The sequence below is a fragment of the Triticum dicoccoides genome, chromosome 1B, assembly GCF_002162155.2.
Source record: "Triticum dicoccoides isolate Atlit2015 ecotype Zavitan chromosome 1B, WEW_v2.0, whole genome shotgun sequence".
NCBI classification, from domain to species: Eukaryota; Viridiplantae; Streptophyta; class Magnoliopsida; order Poales; family Poaceae; genus Triticum; species Triticum dicoccoides.
Genome location: NC_041381.1, coordinates 712,241,146 through 712,248,406, shown reverse-complemented (window position 1 = coordinate 712,248,406; position 7,261 = coordinate 712,241,146). Strand labels below are relative to the sequence as shown.

At 42.6% G+C, this 7,261-nt stretch overlaps 1 pseudogene; it reads left to right on the top strand.

Annotated features, from left to right (window-relative positions):
- The first annotated feature begins 4,982 nt into the window (after positions 1-4,982).
- Positions 4,983-6,600, top strand: LOC119349900 (annotated as a pseudogene).
- The last annotated feature ends 661 nt before the right edge of the window (positions 6,601-7,261 follow it).

Here is a 7,261-nt window from a genome sequence, read left to right as displayed (position 1 = left end):
AGCTAAAGAGCTAGCTCCCTCCAATCAATTCTTCAACGGGGTTCAAAATTTACTTGATTCTTTGTTTCTTCTCTTTGATATCCTCGAGCAGAACATGGACATCAGCAAGAATGTTGATAGCATAAACAGGCTAAAATAGGTTTTTAGCTCCTGCTTTCCAAAGTCAATACTCTTCAGAAAATTATGACATCCCTAGTACAAATGGAGGTGCTCACAAAGACTTGCATGATCATGCAACTGTTACTTGCACTTTTTCCCTCTTATTATTCTTCATGTATTATGCCAATGAAAAGCAGAAGTACCTTTTTATATCAGTATTATCGCTCTGCTTGAGAAGTACTAGTACTGATGATAACACAAAGAGCTCCAAGAAGACTAGATGATTTGGGAAAACAGCAGATTTCAGCAACTAATTTGGTCCTTGAGAAAAAATTGTGATTGACACGTCTTAGAAATAGGTTCACATTTAACGTCAAAATTGACTTATCATGAGGACCTGACATGCTCAAGACCTAGCTGCCTCCTGATCAGCTCCACCTCTAGGTTCTCCTCCATCAAATCTTTCTCATCAAAAGGAAGCTTTAGATTTAGAGCCTGGGAAACAACATTTCTTGCTTCATCTTTCTTGAACCTGATCAGTTGTTGCATTCATCTGTTTTCCAACAAATCGAACACACAAACTTGAGCATTAAGAATACTAATATAAACACTAGAGCTAATCAACTCTAGACAAGGCATAGAATAAGATCAGATGATGCCCAACAAACTTCATATGGATCTTTAACTCACCAGAATATAGATGAGTATCACAGACTTGATTGATTGTTTTCTGAAATCACAAACTGCATGGTATATAAAGAAAAAGAAACAGTAAATAATATGCATAGGATACTAGAAATACAATTGGCAAAACAATACAGCTGAAAAATTATTTTCCATGGAAAACAAATAATTATTTTCATGCAATTACTTTGGTACTGAGACAAATAATTAGAATGGATACCTGGGTTTGGTTGATAAATGATTCGCAGAATTAAGTGATACAACACTTCAGTAAATGGAACAAAGACTAAAAAGGTTGAAGGTCATATCATCTACATACACCAATGGTTGTTGGGCTTTTCATGTGTACTAGTTGTGTCACCGACATTGGCAAATTGTTCAAACATCAACCTGCTTCATAACTAACATAATTTGATGATTCTAATTTCCATTTCAGTGATGCTTGTCAGTAAGGTAAATATGCAGGAAATTCAAAGCAGAACCAGAGCATCATGTTGCACGACCAATCTCCATCACGAATGCTTTCCTGGGTCTCTTGCTGCATAAGGGCTCATCTAATTAGGTGCTCATGTCTGCTAGGAAATTAGAATTAGTAGTACCACTCACGTACCTGTAAGTGAAACCATAAATCAAACAGGGCATAGTCTGGGCTGCCATCAAAGGAGGCTAGGTTTATAGCAAGGGTTTCAACAGAGTGACACAACCTTCCAAAGATGAGGCGTCCGATGTTGCCGAGGTAACGAACGCTGTCAAGCTGGCGGTAGAGTGCTCGGCAGTGGAATGGGTGGTCGCCCTGGGATAGATGGAGGTGGGGGCGTGGTGGCTGGTGGATGACTGGATGTGGAGGCGGCGGCGTAGTGGCTGGTGGATGTGGAGGCGGCGGTGTGCTCGCAGGAGATAGTTGCGTGGGGATTTTGTGCATTGCTTTGGCAATTGATGGGACTAGGCCTATCCTGATACTATTAGTTTTATTACATTTTCTTCTAATGATTATGTCTTGTTGGATCTATGGGACTAATCTTTGTTGTTTGATCTGAACCGTCGGCTCAATTCATACGCCTCATAAACCAACTAGGAGAAACTACTTCAGCCTTAAACTAATCATTCTTTCTTTAACTCCACCCATGTTAATCAAATAACGTAACGTTGGACCCCTTTCGTCACGCCTCCCCACAAACACTCCAATTCTTGAAGCAGGTCTGGACACAACCGCATCCTACACGAAATGACATGCTCCTTTCCTACACTCTCAATTCTGGTCGTCCCCTTTAACACCTACTCCCTCCGTTTCAAAATATAAGACGTTTTAGCTTTGTGAAGCAAATGTATCTAGATATCTTTAGTGTATATTTCAGAGTGAACCTAAACATCAAAAGAGTCTAGATACACTCACTTCACAAAGCTAAAACATCTTATATTTTGAAACGGAACGAGTACTTGTCATTAACTTTTACTACCTGGAGAACACCACGTTAGGTCAAATCCCCGGCGTCCTAGGTCTCTTCTTTGCTCTGATGCTCTTCTGGCCAAAGAAAGTAGTGGAAGAAAGGGGCAACACCTCCTTGAATAACCTTGAGGTTGCTAGCTACCGTCGAGCTTACTGGTGGTGCGGTGAAGGTTCTCCTGGCTGGCCATGGAGGCAAGGAGGAGAGGCGACATGGATTGATGCGACGTGATGATTTGGATTTTCTGTATTTCACAAAAGGCCATCAAGTGCCAGTGCCTGAGAAGTTCCTATGTGTCTAATAGATGATCAATTATGCATTATGTATGTACATCATAAGTATTTCTATTGTGTAGGGGTGATAACAGCGTAGAAAGGATGAAACAAAAATGTAAAGGATGAAACAAAAATGTAATTTTTGGGATCGGGAATTTATATGTGGAAACGGGAATGTAAACTAAAAGACATTCTGCAAGCTCATGAACCTTTTTTCATAGAAATCATTAGGCTTGGTGCATGGGTTATTGGGCAAACCAGAAATGTTGACATATTTAAGAATATAAGAGACCAAGTCTTTTCACAGCAAGGGCTTTCTTCAAAGAGGATCTTAGATGGATAATATTTAGGATTAAACGGAATGCTTATGTAAATTTTTCCGATTGGACATGTAACTTTATTTGACTTTTTATGTTTTCTTTTCTTTTAGATTTGTACATACTTTTTTTGTACTTGTGTAAACAAAAAAAATTACAGGGTTAACTTTCCATTTTCTACAAAATACATCATTTTCTGGAGAATACATCATTTTCTGCAAAATAGCCAAACACATAATTTCTTTTGTCAAATAGGTAACTTTCCATATTCTGCAAACCCAAGCTATTATCATTGGTGTAGCTCAGTTCGGCAACCATTGACCAAGCCCAGACCAATAGACGAAGGCCCATATCATTAAGACTAGTTATTGTGGGGAGTGACATAGACTAGTGTCATGCCTATGTTTCTAGTCTATGTTACCACCTTGATAGTGGGTAGTAACTAATGGCTAGTATCATGCAAAGTTCCATTTATTAGGTTGTATACTAATCTTGTTTTGGAGTTTGTGATGTTATATGGTAACATAGCTAGTTATCACAAGATTCTCTTCCTCATTCGTTGACATGCCATGTACTCAAGATATCTTGTTGGCATTGCATTGAGTTTTATGTTACTACCTACGTTACTACTTTTATGACTAGTCTAAGTTGATCCGCAAATTTGGCACACCTCGGTAATAGGAACGGCTTCTCATTTGAAGTATCTTGGATGCTCCAAGATGGCTTTTATGAGACGACACAAATTGAACGGGAGGCATTATAAAAGTTCAACTGTGAAAAGATACCGTCACTTCTTATTTTGAATTAAGGAGCATAGCTCCCAATTCCATTACTGGAATGAAACCAGAGATAAACAGGATTACAGACTTAGTTATTTCATCGACCACACTAGCAAGACACTATTGAACAGATCTTAAATTCCACCTCTTTCTAAACTACCTCTAACAAAATACTACTCCTTACCATGTTATTACAACTATTCTTAACTTTCTCTAAGAGACTAGAGCTATTCCAACAACTATCCTTAGACTTTACTTGGCACTAATGATTGCTTCTTCTACTCATCTACCATATTTTTCCTTGGTGTCTTCCAAGCTCATATAGCCCTTCAATATCTTCTTTCTTCTAATTCTAAGGTTTCTTGCCACTTGTCCGGATCCAGTCACTTCTGTTGCTTCTTCTACTCTTCTATCCTCTGACTTCTTTAACTTGGCACTCATGTTTGCTTCTTATACCCTTCTACCATCTTGCTTCTTCTACTCTTCTAACCATCTTTTTTTTCCTTCTTGTCTTCCAAGCTCAGCCTCCAATATCTTCTTCTTCTATTCCAAGGTTTCTTCATACGCCACTTATCCAGATCTGGTTACTTCCGTTGCTTATTCTATTCTTCTAGAGTCTCAAGTTTCTAGTATTTTCGTTTTTGTTCGTTCGTTGCTTCTTCTATTCTTCTAGAGTGTCAAGTTTCTAGTATTTTCGTTTTTGTTCGTTCGTTGCTTCTTCTATTCTTCTAGAGTCTCAAGTTTCTAGTATTTTCGTTTTTGTTCGTTCGTTGCTTTGCGTGGCACGAAAGTGTAGGGATGCTATTCGGGTGCCAATCCCTGGTGAGACACCAGCAATCGTCCACAACGGGGATCGATCCCGGGCGGGCTGCCTGGCCACTGCCAAGCCAAACCAGTGCTGAGCAACACTTGTCAAGATACCGTCACTTGGAAAGATGGCATCAATATTGTACTAAACCTGGACACCTAGCGCCCTGGGGACACACGGTAGTTACTACTCCTAACCCGCCGGCCACAAGGTGATGTGGTGCTTGAGTGAACAATTAGGTAGGGTCGAAGTGCACGGACTTCAGAACCATGGGTCCAAACGAGGATCTTTTTTTTGTAGGTCATCTCTTGTTTTGCCCCTTGAGAAATGCTATTGTCTTGAACATGCATCAAGGGGTGGGTTTTAACGAATTCCCATAAAAATGAAATAACAAAAAGAAACTGTTGTGGAAATATAATCTTCTCAATGAGAGGTCCAAATTGTTTACTAAGGTGAATGGGAAACTACGTCCACACAGCGAGGATAGGAGGAGGCTACAACTAGAAGTAGTAACCTCAAACCAAGCCGCAAAAGGAAGCTTCCCTGAACAAAAAAAAACCCGCAAAAGGAAGCTAGCTACTAGAAAACCATGCGCATGCATCTATATCTATAAGAAGGTACTACGTTTTCTCTACGTAAGGAAGAAGCAAGAAGCAGGTAGCAGCTAGCATACCACACTCGATCGATCATACACATACACCATGCCGGCCGCGCAGCACATTGAACGAGACCAAGACCTCGCCATGAGCAGCGACGAGTTACTTCAAGCTCAGCTGGAGCTCTACCACCACGGCCTCGCCTTCGTCAAGTCACTGGCGCTCAAGGCCGCCACGGACCTGCGCATCCCCGACGCCATCCACCGCCGCGGCGGCACCGCCACCTTGTCCGAGCTGGCCTCCGACACCGGGATCCACCCCAGGAAGCGCTCCAACCTCCGGCGGGTCATGCGGGTGCTCACCACCACCGGGGTATTCTCCATTGTCCAAGGCAAAGGCAGCAACGACCACGCGGGTCTCCCGGCTCCTTATCGAGAGATCACCGCACAACCTGTCCCCAATGGTGGGCACCATCGTCAACACGTTATGCTGGACCTCTCTCCTCAAAATGCCCGAGTGGTTTACCCAAGGCCAAGAGGGAGAGTCGGCACAGTCGCACTCGCTCGTCCAGCTGGCCAACGGCTGCACGTTCTGGGACACCACCAAGGTCGATGGCAGCTTGTTCAACAACGGCATGGCCGCGGACAGCCGCATCGCCATGAAGGTCCTGTTGAAGGAGCACGGCGGAGCGTTCGGGGAAGTGAAAAGCTCGCTGGTGGACATCGGCGGCAACCATGGCGCTACCGCATCGGCCGTGGCGAGAGCGTTCCCGCACCTCAAGTGCACCGTTCTGGACCTCGCACACGTCGTCGCCGCGGCTCCCGCCAGCGACATTTTGACCTTCGTCGCCGGAAATATGTTCGAGTATGTCCCACCTGCGGATGCTGTTCTACTCAAGGTAATTTTTTATTTTTATTTTTATTTTTGGATATGTTCTTCTTTTTTCTGCTGGTCTACTATGCTAATGGGATATAATATGTATGTTTGGTTCCAGTGAATTTTGCATGACTAGAAACACGAAGATTGCGTCAAGATAATGCGCCGGTGCAAGGAAGCGATCCCAGCGAAAGAAGCCGGAGGAAAGGTGATAATCATCGACATGGTGGTGGGATATCCGGTGACTCAGCCCAACCATTCCAAAGAGGCGCAGGTTTTGTTAGATATCTACATGATGGGCTCCGATGGAATGGAGCGAGAGGAAAACGAGTGGAGCTTGATTTTCTCCGAAGCCGGGTTCAGCGACTACAAGATCACTCCAACCAATGGGATTCGATCAATTATCGAAGTATACCCTTAAATGTACTTACTTCCACTTCGGAGATACTATCTCCTTCCGTCCGTACGTGTTTATTAGTCTTGCACGTGTAATTAACTTGGTAAATTAGCAGCCAAGATACACGTGCAAGACTTATAAACTGGAAAGGAAGGAGTCGTCATTTGATTTGTAATAAATCTCACCAGGAACTCTCTGTATTATTGCATTTAAGTTTTACTTTTTGTTTATAGATTTTTCAAATTTGCTTCTCTTTAGTTTATTTCATTTTTTCCACTCATTGTACCAATCCTATGAAATCTACATAAATTGTTCTTTTCTTTACATATATTATCATTTCCTCTGCAGTTACCAAACATTTACACGTGTATTTGTTCTACTCCCGCCGATCCAAATTATTTGTCGTAGCTATAGAGTCTTTACTCTGCAAGTACATAGTCCGGTCTCAATGAGTTGTTAGCATGAAATAACTATCCCACTTGTCCAAAATGTTGTGAACACCACGGCTTTCTGATTGCATGATAAAATGTGATGACTATTCAGTGGATTAGTGGGTGTTGGGAGGGGTTGGTGGGAAGAGAGACGAAAAAAACCCAGCGAAAATAAACCGCAGAGACGATTCACCAACTCGGATCGTTTGGTACGGAGGTGGACAGGGCAAGTAAAAACGAGTGCGGATTTATCTTTTGGTACGGAGGTGGACAGGGCACCGTGTTCCACGAGGGCCCGTATCGTTTTTTGTTTTGTTTTGTTTTTTTGGTGAAACACGCGGTCTGGTCACGCTCCTCGTGACCCACAGGACGCCCGCCGCATTTAGATGCATGCATGCAGACAGTAGGATTGGATTGGTAGGCACTGTACCAAGCATGCAAAGACCATAGGATTGGATTGGATTGGATTGTTATTATCGAGATGCATGCATGCAGACAGTATGCTCAAAAACCTCCACAGCCCACATGCAGCAGCACCAAGCATGCAAAGACCA